The 17,410-nt window shown below is 39.7% G+C and overlaps 1 pseudogene; it reads right to left on the minus strand.

The window, feature by feature from the left end:
* Window positions 1–9,380: 9,380 nt before the first annotated feature.
* On the minus strand, window positions 9,381–9,927 carry LOC102875130 (annotated as a pseudogene).
* Between the last annotated feature and the right edge of the window lie 7,483 nt (window positions 9,928–17,410).

Raw genomic sequence — 17,410 nt, forward strand, 5'->3', positions numbered from 1 at the left:
TGGTTAGTAGCACAGCAGGCTATATTTAGTTTTTAAAACCTAATAGAAGATTGCCAGAGATTGCAGGGAGTTATACCATTTTTTAAAAAAAAATACAAATTAGAACAAATTTTTTCAATTTCTCTCACCCGCCCCCCCCCCCCATCAAATTGTACAATCCAATGAATAATCCCTTTTCTCCCTGCACATCCAAATCCTACTGCTTCCAGCCTCTCCCACCCCTCCTGGATCCTTATACTCATTCTACAATAATGGTCTTATATAATATTTATCCTTGTGGGACTGAGTTAGTTCACTCAGCATAACACTCTCCAGTCCCTCCCAAGTTAGGTAATAATTTACAGTTATTGCTCCTGTGTGCTGCATAGTATTCCACTGTGAGAATGTTCCATAATTTCTCAATCCATTAGTTGGACATTTGGGCTGTTTCCATGTTCTTGCGATGGTGAAAAATGCTGCCATGAACATTGGTGTACAAATCTCAGTTTGTGCCTCAGTTCTCTTATTCTCAGAGTATATTCCAAGTAGTGGAATAGCTGAGTCATATGGAATTTCTATATTCAGTTTTTTGAGGAAGCTCCAAACTGCCTTCCAGATAGCTTGCAAATCCCAATTTCTATGCCTGTGGTTATAATACCATTGAGAATAGATGATGTAGTGAGCCAAATTAGGTATTGGGTGTCTTAAAAGATTATCTTTTGAGATAAAGGAGAGACTAAACAAGCAAGGGAGAGATGAAGAGATGGGGAAGGAGAGAGGTCAACCCACATGAAGATTGCCCAGGAGCAGAAGCTCAGCAGAGACAAGACCTTCTTTCAAAGAGGCAACAAAAAGCCTTCCCCTAGAATGGGCATCCTGAACTAGTACTTTCAGGCTCTTAAACTGCCAGAAAAGACATCTGTTTGTTAAAGCCATGCCTCTGTGTTTTTGCTGTTACTGGCTGCTCCAGATAACCCAGAGGGCACTCCGGTGGCATAATCCGCCGGGAGTCAAACTGTTAACCTAAGGGCTGTGCCTCTCTGATGGTTCTAATCCACCAGTTGCTCTGCAAGAAAACGATGGACTTAATATTCAACTATAGTAGTGTTTTAAAGTTAAATGAATAAACTCATATAAAAGCTCAAAAAAAAAAAAAAAAAAGAAAACGATGGACAATCTCTGTTTGTGCAATTTACAGCCTCAGATACCCTATGGAGGATTGGCTGTGAGTCAGGCAAGTGATAGGATGAGAGGGTGAGAAAACAATGTAAGATTTTTTAAAAAAAATTTTTTTTTTTTTAAATTTAAGGAATTGTGAAAGTGGAATCTGAAAGGATTGAGGCTGTTTGCTGAAACTAGGAGCTGTGGTAAGAGCATAACTCAAGAACCAAAACTCTGCTTTAAAATACTTAGCCCATCACTTAACCGAGTACATCACCTAGCCGTTCTGTGCCTCCCTTCTCTAACCAGTGACTGGCATTTACTCCCTGGAAGTGATTCTTTGGGCTGCTTGGTTATGTACTTAGAATCATGTCAGGGGAAAAGGCCACATTTTCCAATTGTGGTTGCTCAGATGGTTCCTGCACAGATAGCAGGAGGGACTGAAAGAGTTCCTAGAAGTGGACTGGGGCTGACGCAAGGTTTCCACAGAAAACTGCCAAGTCTGGCAGATTGACCCCTCAATTCCTCTCTCCTATGGTTTTCTACCTCCCCTTTCATCTTTATTCCTATTCTGCCAGTCCTCTTTGTCTGTGAGTGGCAGGCTCTGGTATCTTCTGATTCAACCAACCATGGATTTAAAATATTTGGGGAAGGGGAAGTAATTAAGTGGTCAGAGCAATTCCTCAAAGGCTTAAAAGGACCACAAAAGTGCTATTTATAGATAATTTACCTTGTATTACTTATTCTAATAACTCTAGAGATGACTTAATGTATATAGAAGAATGTGTATAGGTTAAATGCAAATGCGCCATTTTATATAAGGGCCTTGAGCATCCACAGATGTTGGTATCTGAAGGGAGTCCTGGAATCATCTCCATGGAAACTGAGGGGGGAAATGTACGCTGTGTTGTTGTTGTTAGATGCCGTCTGGTTGACTACCACTCATACTATCCCTATCAGCAACAGATCTGAGACTTTCCCTACCCTGCACCATCTTAATGACCTAGGACACGTTCGAGACTATTTTTATAGCCACTGTGTAAATCCATCTTATTCCGGGGAGGGGGGGTCTTCCCGTCTTTCTAAGACTCTTCCCTGTATTCTGTATTGAATTATAAATTGCTCTGAGACTAGAGACAGTGCATTAAAACTTTTGTACACCATTTTCTCCAGACAAAGCACCAATGACCATATTAAGAGGCGGTTCCTCTTGACTATTAAATGAAATGCTCAGGAATATTGATAGAGACTCCCTCGTTGGGTGTGATATTAAGGAGTATGAAGAAGCTCAAAGAATTAGGTACATGGTATAACAAGATGATTCTGCCACAAACGCAGGCTGGACTCCATTGGTGCTATTTACTGATAGTCTAAGCTGATTTTCACAATTCTACTAGCCAGTACAAATGCAATAGATGGTGATGGATGGAGAGGAGATTGAAACTATCAACAGCTCCATCTTGTTTGGATCCATAATTAATACCCTTGGTACCAGCAGTCAGGAAATAAGGATACACATTGCTCTGGGAAAATCTGCAGTTAGGGACCTCTCCAAATTATTGAGAAGAATGATGCCAGTTTGAGGATTAAAGTGCGTCTGATTCACACTATGGTCTTTCTGATTACTTGCTATGCATCTGAAAGCTGGACAATGAATAAGGATGACAGAAAAAGAATTGATGCCTTTGAGCTATGTTGTTAGAGAAGATACTGAATATTCCATGGATGGCCAAGAGAATGAATAGTTATGTCTTTGGGAGGGTGCAGCTGCAGTGCTCTTTGGAGGCAAGAATGATGAGGCTTCGCCTCACATACTTCAGGCATGTTTCTAGGAGGGATTATTCCTTGCAGAAGGATATATTGCTGGAAAGGTTAGAGGGTCAGTGAAGGACAGGAAGACCCTCACCCAGGAGGACTGAGACAATCACTGCCACAATGGGCTCTTATGTATCAGGAAGTGTGAAGATAGTGCAGGATAGAACAGGGTTTAAATCTTTTGTTCATAGGGTCTCTGTGAGTCGTACTCGACTCGATGGCACCTAACAACAATGTTTTGGGTTTTGTTTTTTGTAAATCAATAAAATTTTATTTTAATTATGGTTCTAATAAATGTTTACAGAGAAGGTAGATTTTCATTCATTCATTGTTGCTTATTTTACCCCCTCTCCCTCCTTCCCACTTCCTCACTTCACTTTTTTTTTTAAAAAAATAACACCAATCATTCCTACCTCCCCCCACCCTCAAGTCCTCTTTGCAGTGATAAACCTCTTGTTCTGAGCCATTGTTGTATGTATAATGCCTAATCGTATATTTCTTTTGAACATTTCTTTCTCTCATCTCTTCTAATGCAATGGTCATTATATATCCACTTTTATCCTATTCTCCTCCCAATGCCCCATGTCAGACATGCTTTATAACAGAGGTGCTATGCAGGATTTTTCCTTTTGAGACTGAAATATTTTACTCAGCATTATATCCTTCAGGGTCCCATATGTTGTGTAGTTTTATGAGTTCATTGTTTTTTAGAGCTGTGTAGTACTCCATTGTATGAACATAATATAGTTTTTCTATCCGTTCTTTTGTTGATGGTCTCTTTGCTATTGTTAATAATGCAGCAATAAACATGGGTGTGCATATATCTGTTTGGATGGTGGTTCTGATTTCTTTTGAGTATATTTCCAGTAATGGCATTGATGGATCAAATGGTGTTTCTATTTCCAACTTTTTGAGAAAGCGCCAAACTGCCTTCCACAGTTATTGCACCAATTTATAGTCCCAACAGCAGTGAATAAGGGTTCCAGTCTTTTCACAACCTTGTCAGCATTTATTGTTTGGTGCTCTGTTGAACTTTGCTATTGTTACTGGGGTGAGATGGTATCTCATAGTTAACAACACATTTTTAGTTAGGAGCGAAGTACTTAACCACTGCACTATACTTCATATTAGGGAAGGGACACTTTAATTCTCCCTACGTGTGTCTTACTGGTTACTATTCTCTTACCTCGTAAGGTACACTGAGCACTTAGAAAGTTACTGGGATTGAGGTCTCATAATTATAGTGCATAAAAATAGATACTCTCACCTCTTCCATATTGACTGCAAAATAGTTATTCGTTATGTTCCTGTGGTTGCTGGTAGTTCCTGGCATTTATTCCTCTGAGTTCATAAAGGGGCAGAACTCAGGCCTCATATTCCTAAGAGAAAAGCCAGCCCTTCCACATGAAGACAACCACCCAGCATCCCTAATTAATACTAACTTCCCCTCCAATTGCTGTTGAGTCAGAAGTGACTCACAGCTGATCCTCCTGCAGGTTTTCAGAGGCTGTAAATTGCATGAGAGGAGACTGCTCATCTTTTTCCTACAAAGCAGCTGGTAGATTCAAATCACTGCATGATCAGTACAGATGTAAAAATGCAAACTTTCTCGTGAGCACTTTAATTTTCTGTTCTACTCTGCTCTTACTATGTCATCTAAAAGGCTGAGGCCAAAAGAAGAAAAAAATCATTGCCTAAGAAAAATCAGCAGCAAGCAAAGTTGTTTCCTGCATCATGGATAGAACTTGGCTTGTATTATTTGCCAGTATCTGCTACAAATGTGATGATTTAACTTCTTAGTGTTGTTTAGGCACAAGCCTGGACAAAGCTCTGAGATATCTGTCTTGGTAACATGTTTTGAAACAAATTTTGAAACTTCATGGAATGCCACCCAAGTTCCTGCCTTAGAAAAGGGAAAGATGAAAATGATATTAAAGGGTTTTATTTATTAGTTAAGTGAATTATGTTGTCAAATTAGGAGACATTCTTGATTTTTTTAGTTGGGCTGAAGTTTGCCCATTAGATTTTATGTATAAGTATTTTATTTGTTTTTCCCTGATATATGACAAGTGTATATTTTATTTTACTTTTTTTAACTTAAATTGCTTCCTCAAATACAGCTTTGTTTCCTTTAACTCTAGTATAATCAAAGACAGTAGTTTTCAATGAAGGAATTGACATAATTTAGTCAGAAGTTTTACTTCTACTCACATACATATAAACTTTATAGTTATAACATGTTCTTAAACTTATCCTGACTATATTAAGTCTCAAGGTTGTAATATACTTGGAACTCTTTGGAAATAAACTTACTATATTTAGAATATATTTTGTCTAAAATTTTAAAAGTAAACTTTATTTTACCTGCATTAATTTTTTGGTTTCTACTATTTTGTCAAAAATTCATATACATGGTGTTTCACACTTTCCTTCACTAACATTGTGCTTCTTTCAATTTTCCCCATACATTCTGTCTTATACAATTAATCACTATTGGACTATGCCCACCATAACCCTCTCTTTTTGGGTTCCTATTGGATTTTTCCCATTTCCTTTACTCCCTCCCTCCACATACCAAATTGGGAAGCCCTTTGATTTCCCTCCTGCCCACCCCTTTGCTCCCACTTCTTCCCCCTTTGAATCACCAGCCATATTTTACAAGTCATCTTTCTATTTTTACAATAGTGGTCTTATGCAGTATTTGTTCTTATAAGACTAAGCTAGTTCACTCAGCACAATGCTCTCCAGTTTCTCCCAAGTTATGTAGTATTTTTCAAAATCATTGCTCCTGAGTGCTGCATAGTATTACACTGTGTGAGTATACCACAACTTTTAATCCTTTCAGTTGTGGTTGAACATTTGGGCTGTTTCCATATTCTTGCAATGGTGACTAATACAGTTACGAACATTGGTGTACAAATCTTCATTTGTGTCTCAGTTCTAATTTCCTTGGGGCAAATTCCTAAAGATGGAATGTTGTTGTTGTTGTTGTTATGTGCCATTGAGTCGTTTGGGACTCATAGCGACCCTATGTACAACAGCCCTACACCCTGCTCTGTCCTGTGCCAATCGCACTGCCTCTGACACACCCATCCCGATTACCCCAGTCACTGAATCAATCCGTCTCATAGAGGGTCTTCCCCTCCTGCGCTGTCTCTCCATCCTCCCAAGCATGATGTCCCTCTCCAAGGACCTGTCCCTCCTTACAACATGTCCAAAGTATGTCAGACAAAGCCCCAGAATCCTTGTCTGCAAGGAGTATCCTGGTTTAACCCTCTCCAGGATGAATCTATTTGTTTTCTTGGCAGTCCATGGTATATTCAATACTCTTCTCCAGCACCACAGCTCAAAGGCATCAAATTCTCCTTCTATCCTCCCTAGTCATTGTCCAACTCTCTGATACATAACAAGTGATTGCAAAGACATGGCCTGTATCAGGTTCACCTTAGTTTCCAGAGAGACACCGTTGCTCTTGAGTACTTTACAGAGGTCCCTATCAACAGACTTTCCCATCGCAATATGTTTTTTGATTTCCTGACTGCTGGTGCCAAGAGTGTTGACCGTGGAGCCGAGCAAACTGAAGCTGTGAACAATCTCAGTCTCTTCGCCATCCATCCTGACACTGCCAATTGGTCCAGTGGTGAGAATCTTTGTCTTCTTGACATTGAGCTTCAGTCCATACTGAAGGCTGCAGTCCTTGATCCTCTGCAGCAAGTGCATGAGGTCCTCCTCAGTTTCAGCGAGCAGGGTTGTGTCATCTGCATAACACAGATTGTTAATAGATCTTCCACCAATCCTGACTCATCACTTCTCCTCATGGAGCCCAGACTCTCAGATAATCTGTTCTGCATACAGGTTGAAAAGGTATGGAGATAGGACACATCCCTGGCGTACACCCTTCCCAATTTTGAACCATGCAGTGTTACCCTGCTCTGTTCTGATTACTGCCTCTTGCTCCAAGTATAGGTTTCACATTAGCATGATTAAATGTTCTGGGATTCCCATTCTTCTCAGAGTCAGCCACAGTTTGTTATTATCCATGTAGCCAAATGCCTTTGCATAATCAATGAAACACAGATAGACATTCTTCTGGTAGTCCCTGCTTTCAGCTAAGATCCATCTAACATCAGCTACAGTATCCCTAGTACCACGACCCCTTCTTAACTCAGCCTGGACTTCTGGCAGTTCTCTGCTGATGTGCTGCTCCAGTCGTTTTGGATAATCTGTGGAATAGCTGGGTCATATGGAGTTTCTATGTTCAACTTTTTGAAGAAATATCATTCTGCCTTCCAGAATGATTGTACCCTTTTACAATGCTAACAGTGTATGAGAGTTTCAGTCTGTCCATATCCTCTCCAAAATTTATTGCTTTCTGTCCTGTTAAACTTTGCCACTGCTACTGGGGTGAGATGGTATCTCATTGTGCTTTTGATTTGCATCTCTTTTTTTGCCAGTGATTTTGAGCATTTATTAATGTTTCTGTTGGCCATCTGAATGTGTTCTTTGTGAAAAGTCTTCCCACGTCTTATGAAGAAGACTATAATATTTCAGACATGGACGCCATTGGACTAAACCAAGAATTCAAAAGCATGTATGCATAAAGTAGTAGACTACTGCTGATCCAGAATTTTATAGAACCAAAATTAACTATATAAAATTGAGTGCTGGAGAACAATTTGTGTAAGATTTTATAAGAGTATTATTGCTCCTCAATGTTCTGTTTTCCAAATATGTTGTTGCTGTTATGTGCCATTGAGTTACTTGCATCTCATAGCAACCCTATGTACAATAGCCCTAAACCCTGCTTTATCTCTTGCCAATCTTATTGTCTCTGACACGCCTATCCCCAGAACCCCAGTGACTGAATCAATCCATCTCATCGGGGGTCTTCCTTTTTTGTGCTGTCTCTCCACTCTCCCAAGCATGGTGCCCCTCTCCAACAACTGATCTCACCTTGCAACATGTCTGAAGTATCTCATATGAAGCTTCAGAATCCTTGCCTCCAAGGAGCAGCCCGGCTTCACCCTCTCCAGGACAAACTTGTTTGTTCTCCTAGCAGTCCATGCAATACTCTTCCCCAACACTACAGCTCAAAGGCGTCAACTCTCCATCTATCATCCGCACTCATTGTCCAGCTCTCTGATGCATAGCAAGTAATTGCAAAAACCATGGCCTGTATCAGGTATACTTTAGTCTCCAGACTGACATCGTTGCTCTTGAGTACCTTGGAGAGGTCTCTGAAAGCAGAATTTCTCAATACAATTCGTCTTTTCATTTCCTGGCTGCTGGTATCAACAGTGTTGATTGTAGAGTCAAGCAAACTGAAGCTGTCAATAATATCAATCTCTTCATCTTCCATCATAATGCTTTCCAGTTGGCCCAGTGGTAAGAATCTTTATTTTCTTGATGTTGAGCTTCAATCCATATTGAAGGCTGCAGTCCTTGACTCTCCACAGCAAACACTTCAGGTCTTCCTCAGCTTCAGCAAGCAGGGCTGTGTCATCTGCATAATGCAGATTGTTGATGAATCTACCTCCAATCCTGATGCCACACTTCTCCTCACAGAGCCAAGCCTCCTGGATAAAACACTTTTTATTTTTTTTTATTTTTTCTTATTTTAATTTGTGAGCTTTGGTGGCTTGGTGATAAGGAGTTGTGCTGCCAACCTAAAGGCATGTGTTTCAAATCTACCACCTGCTCCACAGAAGAAAGGTGGGCAATCTTCTGTGTGATTTACAGCCTGTGAAAACCTGTTAAAGGGTCAACTCTGAGTCAGTTTCAAATCAGTGGTACAGAATAACAGCAATATTTTAATGTAAGAATAACTTATTCTTATATTAGCATTATGTTAACTTGTTATTGTTATGTGCCATCGAGTCGCTTGTGACTCATAGCGACCCTATGTACAAGAGCCCTAAATGCCGTTCTATCCTGTGCCAACCGCACCGTCTCAAACACACTCATTCCCACCACTCCACTCACAGAATCGACCCAACTCATCAAGGGTCTTCCTCTCCTGCTCTGTCCTCCCACTCTCCCAAACATGATGTCTCTCTCCAAGGACCTCCTTGCAACATGCCCAAAGTATGTCAGGGGAAGCTTCAGAATTCTTGACTCCAACGAGCATTCTGGCTTTACCCTCTCCAGGACAAACCTGTTTGTTCTCCTAGCAGTCCATGGCATATTACATTAACTGCAGAATGGATAAGAACATGCTAAGGAACCTGTCAGCGTCTGGACTAAATGTATTCAGAACGATTTTAGTAATTCTGCCTATTGACTCAAATATATAGGTACTGAAATGGCTATGACGAGAGAAGTAGCTCTTCAAAATCAAATGACCCTCAGCATCTTTACTATTGCACAAAATGACACCTATGTCATCATTAAAATGGATTTTTTTTTTTATAATTCGTGAAAACATTTTATTGGCCTTTTGGATAGAAACGGGAATTTATTTGCCAGGAAGGATGGAACCAGCGCATGGCCTCTTCTTTGCGGATTCTGTGTTTGGCCCCAATGCAGCCTGTCCTGCGCTTCTTGTCTGCGATGCTAAAACCTGGCCTACCCAGCACCACATAGAAGTCCAGGCCGTAGATACCAATACTGGGGTCATATTTGATCCCAAGATCAATGTGCTCCTGGATCCCAAAACCGAAGTTTCCAGTATCTGAGAAGTTATTTTTTTCTTAACTCATATTCCCGCACCTTTAGACCTTTCTCCAAGATTTCCTCTGCCTTGGCCCCTCGGACTGTGCAGTGGACAGCACTTTTTTCATTTCTCCTGATGCCAAAGGATCTGACGGTGTATCTAGCTTTGGAGAACACAGGAGTCTGGCCTGTGAGCTGCTCCAACATCTTGGCAGCCCGGGTCAGCCTGTCTCCACTCTCGCCTACACAGATGTTGAGGCAGAGCTTGCGGATGCTCAGCTCCCGCACGGGGTTCTCTTTTTTGCCTTGATCCTGCGCCATGATGGAGAACAGGAAGAGAGCTAAAATGGATTCTTGATGGATTCTTAATGTTCAATTGAATGATATTATTCTATCCTTAAAAGCTCTGGTGATGTTATGGTTTAGGCATTTGGCTTCTAATCAAAAGTTTGGTAGTGAAAATTCAGCAGTCATTCACTCTAGGTTTTTGAGAGAAAGATGATACAGGCCGTGTGTGTCAAGATTTATAGCCTTGGAAGTCCTACGGGACAGTTCTGTTCTATCGGGATGCTACGAGGAGGAATCAACTCTATAGGAGTGACTTTGGTTGACTTTTAGGAGGGAGGTTTCTTTCTTAACTAGTATCATAATTTCTTTTCTCTTAAGCTCAACCATCACAACTTTATTCTGGAAGATTTCTTAACATTTCCATTAAGTATACATCTCCCATACTTAGTTCTACTTTAAAAAACATTTTTTTCATAGGTTCAAAAAGTCTTTAATGGCCAGAAGTTAGAATCCCCAAATTTTCCTAATATTACTGCAAGAAAATATACTGGAGAAGACATTACTTGAAAGCCAATTTTCTAAAAAGGTCCATACTTAGTTCTTCTCACTGTATCACGTGTTGCTAAATTATGTAGATTTAAAGCTTGGATCCACTTCTCTTAATTGAGAAAAATTAAGAAACCCCAGGAATATTCAACCTACCAAAGACTTAACACAGAAGTTCAAGTGCTCTTGTGGCCACAAACAAATATACTTCTCCCAAGATTACAGACAAAGCTTCAGAGAGCCTCTTAACATGATTAAACTTAATTTTTGAGGTTGTCTTCATTTACAAGGTTGAGTTTATTGACTGGTAAGATCTCATTATTCAAATCATTGATATTCTTGATATTCTTCTGGTTTTCTACATCCTCTTAGCTCTAATTCAGTTGACTGCTGCACTTGTTGGTATGATCCCTTGTTCTCAATGATTGTACTCATAATACAACACAACTTGCTATGCAAAAGATCATGTATTTTTGAAGCGACAGCAATTCCTTGGAGAGATTAACTCAGCTCTTTATTATAGCCAATACGCATGTCTGCCAAGTACTTTAATTAGTTCAGCCTTGTTCTCACACACTTCTTAATACATCACAGAAGCAGAGGTCCAAGCTAAGGCATGATGAAGATGTTGATGGTGGTAATACCTGGCTAGCTGCATAATAATGACTAGAGTCTTAAAGGCGTGTCAAGATAAGCAGTTACCAAACCACAGATAGAGTCCAACTATATATTTGGGCTCTTAAAAGCCCACTGTAAGCAGGCAGTTATCTAATTGAGCAAACTAAACCTATAAAAAAGACACCCAAGTTTCTATAGAAATTCTTGATCAGAAGTGACAGTTATGAAGAAGCTACTTACTACTTGTTCTGAGCTGACTTTTCTGAGTCAGCTAGCTGGTATACCTCAGGAAGCTTGTGAGCTCCCCTCCTCAGCTGTTTCAGTCATCTCAGAGCCAGTTAGATGAATGAAGTGGGATGACACCAGCCACAATCACCTATGACTGCAACAACAATGGAGTCTCTGAGCTAGATCTAAATCCCTGGTGCACAGAATTCAAGAAGGATAAGAAATTGTCATTATTATTTAAAGATACTACCCTATGAAATAATTTCTTATGTAGCCCTAGTAACTGGGAGCCCTGAGGGCCTAGTGGAAAGGAACTATGCTGTCAACCTGAAGACATGTGGTTCAAATCCACCAGCAGCTCTGAAGGAAAAAGGTGAGGATTTTCCTCCTCTGAAAACCCGCTGGAGAATTGGCTATGAGTCTGTTCCAACTCCGTGGTGCATAACAGCAGTAAGTAACTGGGACGGTGCTTGATAAGTAAAATAAACACAGTCTTATCACCTCTACTCGTTGTTGTTGTTGTTGTTAGGTGCCAACAAGTTGATTATGACTCATAGCAACCCTACAAACAACAGATCTGAACGCTGTCCTATCCCGTGCCATCCTCACCATCTCTGACATACTTAAGGGCATTGCTGTACTTATCATATCAATCCATCTCAATGCAGGTCTTCCTCTCTTTCGCTGACCCTCCACCCTTCCAAATATTATATTCTTTCCCAAAGAATAATCTTTCCTATCAATATGTTCAAAGTATGAGACATTGTTGTTGCTATGTACCGTCAAGTCTCCTGCGACTCATAGTGACCCTATGTACAACAGCTCTGAAGCCTTCCCTGCCCTGAGCCAGTCTCATTCACTCCAGCACACCTGCCCCTCTTGTCATTGTTACTGTATCAATCCATCTTATCTGGGGTGTTCCTCTCATGCTCTGTCCCTCCACTTTTCTGAATATGATATCTTTCTCTAAGGATCGGTTCCTCCTGGCCACATGTCCACAGTATGTAAGATGGAGCTTCAAAATCCTAACCTCCAAGGAGAAATTTGGTTTTACTCTCTCCAAAACAGAGCTATTTGTTTTCTTGGTGGCCTATGGTATGTTTAAGACCCTTCTCTAGTACCACAACTCAAAGGCATCTATTCTACTTCTGTCATCGTTAGTCATTTTCTAGCTCTCTGATGCATAGCAAGTATGAGATAGCTCTTCCTAAATAAGACAGCAGAGAAAACCTGCATATTCTGAATTTTACAAACATATTGTTACAAATCTAAAGTGACTTTTGTCTAAAAAACATATCTTCACTTAAAAGGCATATCTTCATTAAGAAGGATAAGTTTTTAATGTTCAAAGATTTTTGTTTAGTCCTAGATTGGACATCATGCTAATGTCCTTAATTTCCTCCCCCCCCCCTTATTCAACAGGGGTTATGGTGTTCTGCTTAATCCTTGCTCCAGAGTTGAGCTCTCAATGGTATCATCCATCAGGGAGAATGGATGTTTAACTCATATCAAAAATGTGATCTTTTTTGTACAAATCTTTGAGTTTTCTAAGATATTAACCACGCTTTTGCTGACTACTTTTCAAGTGTGTGTATACATTTAGTGGTGTAGATGAAATTATTTGGGAGCAGATATATGGGGATATCAAGACACCAGATATGGGAAAGTTTAAAAAAAACAACAAAACTTTTTCAAACATTCAGTTCTTGAATCTGTGCAAGTGTAGGAAGGCTGATGACCCTACTTTGATGCATAGGAGAATGAAAAGCAAGGACCTTCCGTTGAAGACACTTTTTCTGCCTTGGCATGGTGCTGGAGATGAAAGAAACAGAGCCAGGTTCATAAAACACAGAGCCTGTGTTGCCTCTATTCTCTCCCCTAGATGTTTCTATTACAACAATCTCTGTTTTGTTGGGTGATTTTTTTTTTAAGGGATACAGACAAAGCTTTGGCTTATATTCTTCTCATTGCTTGCAACTGAATGAAATTTATGAAGCCTCATGCACAGTGTGGTCATTGTTTTCATTGGGATAATTGAAGTGTCAGGAATATTTGCTTTGTGAAAACAGCCCAGGCAGGCCCCATCCACCCAGGCAGGCCAGGGCCATGTGGCCTGCCATGTTCTAGACAGCTATGTCCTATGGCATTCTCAGAAGGGGTACCTTCCCAGGTAAGTTCCTTCTACACTGGGATAAAGCACTGGATTGGAAGTCAGATGGTTCTATTTCTAACATAGACTCTGCATTTCACTTGTGTGTGACTTTGGGAGAATAATTTCATTGCTCTGGGCTTCAGAGTGAACTGAACAGAAAAAAAAGATAATTGTATCTACCTCACAGGGGTACACAGACACTATACAGCTCAAAGAGGGGAATATACAGGAAAACATCTGAAAAAGAAGAAAATATTATACAAGTGTGTAGCGTTAATGGTAATACCAAACCCACTGCCATCCAATCTTTAGAGATTTATAAGGACTCTACAGGTAAGAATCAGATCTGCTGCCTAGAATTTCCGTGCTGTAAATCTTTATTGACTATATCGCAGTTTCTCCATCCATTTGTTGATCGGCATTTGGGCTGTTTTCATTTCTTTGCTCTTAAGATGAGTGTGCATTATGTCTGTTTGTGTTGAAGTTCTGATTTCTTTAGGATATATTCTCGGTAGTAGGATAGCTGGATCGAATAGTATTTATGTTTTTAACTTTTTGAGATTCACACAGTGGAGTATAACACAGGGTTGAAAAACAACAAGCTTAGGAGACACAACATGGATGAGACTGGAAGACATGTATAATGAGTGAACTATTTCAGTCACAAAAGGGCAAATGCTTTATAAGGCCATTGCTTATAAAAATAGGATGATTACAGGGATGGGAGGGGAGGAGATACAACAGTGTAGGAAAAGAATGGATAGATTCCTGTGCTGGAATAGTGAAGAGAAGTTCAACCTTAAATGAATAGATAACCATATGTTACTTGCATTGCCATTAACACTATGGAATGGGATATGCAGTATGGATTAAATGGGATGGGGGAGAAGGAAGTAAAGAAGAGGGGGGAAACCAAAGGAAGGAAATCAAGAAATATTTTGCTGAGTCTAAAAAAAAAAAGAAAGAAAATAAAATAAATAAAGAAAAAGGTGTTGTTAATTGGAAAAAAATCTTTATGAACACAGACTGCCTATCTTTCTCTTGCAGAGTGGTTGGTAGGTTCAAACTGCTGAACTTTTTGGTAAGCAGTGAGTGCTTTTAACCACTGTGCCATCAGAGCTCACTATTAATGATAAAAATGTCTACTTAGGCTATAAACTTGCATTGAACTAAGAAATCATAATAGACCAAAGATCTGGTTTTCTTCATTTTCTCCTCACCATACTTGTCTGCATAACTCTGTGTCCTGGGAAGCTGAGCCACACTAGGGGTAGGGGTGGGGGGTGTATTATTTAGATGCCTTTAACTTCTTGCATCCGATTTGATCTGGCCAATGAGATTCAGTGGCAGGACGGAGGTGAGAAGAGAGAGAGATCGGGAAATTTATATTTGTGCTCTCCCCTTGACCATCCAAGATTCTGATGGTGGCTGTTTTCTTCTGTGGAATAACTCTTGTGGAATATTTTATCCCTCCACTTTAGCCCTCTCTAAGCTTCAGGGAATGTCTTTCCTCTTCTTTCGTTCAGGTTAAGGAGGTTTGGTTTAGTTTCATTTATGTGACAGAAGCAGGAGTGGCATCCACTTCCAAAAAAAGCTTGCCTCCAGAAACTATGAATTTAGAGAAAAGATGACAGTTTTGTGTTCAAGACTTTCATTCATAGGGTCACTATGGATCATCTATGACTCTACAGCACTTAAAAACAACAACAACAACAATGTGACAGTGAACCCAGGGTCAGACTAAGGCATGCGAGGAACTTAAACACTCGTAATCTGTGGTATTTTGAAGTGTTGCTTGAATTTTGACTCACTAGACATTGTCTTTAATCTGATCCAGGAGCCGCAACTCTGCCTGTCCTGCAAACACATGGCCAGCCTATATCATTAACAGCCGCATGAGCCATTTCTTCCTCACATAAATAGAGTGTGTTAGTCCATCCACAAAGAGATTGGCTAATATCCACATTAAGTTGAGAGGAGTCATAATCAGAAAATGGGAATCTCACCATCAGGAGAAGTGAGGACTCAGAGAATGCAGCATGCATCCTTTGAACCCAGAGACTCCTGTACCAGGTATTGTATCTTGTTGCTAAATGAGAAACTGTTTGAAATCAAAGATCATATCTTGCTGTTAACTGAAAAGCTCTTTGGATTGAAGAATTGTATCTTGCTGCTAACGGAATTATAGCCTGTTAGGGATTGCTTTTGAGAGGGCCTTTGGGCCTCTTGCTATTATGAACCTGAAATATTGCTTGTTAACTTCCCTAATAAACCATATAACCTTGAGTATGGTTCTGTGAAGTCCACATGGTCATGACAATGAATTTAGAACCTAGTAAGTTGGTGCAGCACTGTGCCACAGGACATGTTTGACTCCATAGAATTAGTTTTCTGTGGTGAATGCTGTTGGTGGGGGACAGTTCTACCTTGTGGAGTTAGTAGAGGTTGGACTCAGCTGTCCCCACACTGTCTATGCTCTAATTACATGTTTCCTCTTCTGGCTACTCAAGCATTTAGACAGGATAAATTAGGCGTATATACGTGTATGTGTAACTGTATGAGCTATATATGATGTAAATTAATTTTAAATGCTACTAGAATGTTACCACTGATTGAATGTAAAACTGGTATATGCCATTTTAGTGGAATGAAATTAACTGAAGTATAAAAATGTTTAGTGCATAAAAGTACTAAGATTTTTATTATAGACCATAATTTCTACAAAAAGATTATTTTCCATGCATTCTATAACAAAAAGTAAATCAATGCTAATGTAAAATTCCATCTTGAAGTACAACATCGTGAGTGATAGGATTATATCCATACACTTACAAGGAAGTCCAGTGAATACCACTATCATTCAGATATATGCACCAACAACCAGAGCCAAAGAAGAAGAAATAGATGATTTCTATCAACTCTTACAGTCAGAGATAGATCAAACATGCAAACAAGATGCATTGATAATAATAGGTGACTGGAATGCAAAAGTTGGGAACAGAGAAGAAGAATCAGTAGTTGGAAAACATGGGCTTGGTGACAGAAATGAAGCTGGAGATAGAATATTCGATTGTATTTTGTACAATGACTTAGTCATTGCAAATACGTTTTATAAGAAACATAAATGCAGGTTATACATTTATACACATGGATTTCACCTGATGGTATGCATAGGAATCAGATCGATTACATCTGTAGAAAAAAACCGCTGGAGAAGCTCAATATCAGCTGTGAAAACTAGGACAGGAGCTGAATGTGGAACAGACCACCAACTACTCATATGCAAGTTCAAGCTGAAACTGAGGAAAATTAAACTGAATCCACAGGAACCAAATATAACTTTGATTTCATCCCTCCTGAATTTCAGAATCATCTCAGGAACAGGTTTGAGGCCTTGAACACTAATGAGTGAAGACCAGATGAGTTGTGGGAGGATGTCAAATGTATCATCCAGGAAGAGTGCAAACGGTCATTACAAAGACAGGAGAGGAAGAAAAGACCTAAATGGATGTCAGAAGAAACTCTGAAGATTGCACTGGAGTATAGAAAAGCCAAAGCACAAGGAAGAATCCAAGATACTAAAGAGCTAAACAGAAGATTCCAAAAGGCAGCTCGGAATGACAAAGCAAAATATTACAATGAAATATGTGCGAGGAGCTAGAGTCGGAAAATCAGAAGGTCCGAACTCGTTCAGCATTTCTTAAGCTCAAGGAACTGAAGAACAAATTTAAACCTAGAGTTGCTGTAATCAAGGATGCTTTAGGCAGAATATTAAATGATCCAGGAAGTATTATAAGAAGATGGAAGGAATATAGTGAGTCATTGTATCAAAAGGAATTGGCAGATACAGAAGAATTTAATGAAATAACATTTGAGCAAGAGCCTATGGTGATGAAGGAAGAAGTTCAAGCTGCTTTGAAGGAAATAGCAAAAAATAAGGCCCCAGGAATAGATTGTATACCAATTGATGTA

This window comes from Elephantulus edwardii, unplaced genomic scaffold, assembly GCF_000299155.1.
Source record: "Elephantulus edwardii isolate Elephantulus edwardi_28Jun2011 unplaced genomic scaffold, EleEdw1.0 scaffold00074, whole genome shotgun sequence".
In the NCBI taxonomy this organism is placed as follows: domain Eukaryota; kingdom Metazoa; phylum Chordata; class Mammalia; order Macroscelidea; family Macroscelididae; genus Elephantulus; species Elephantulus edwardii.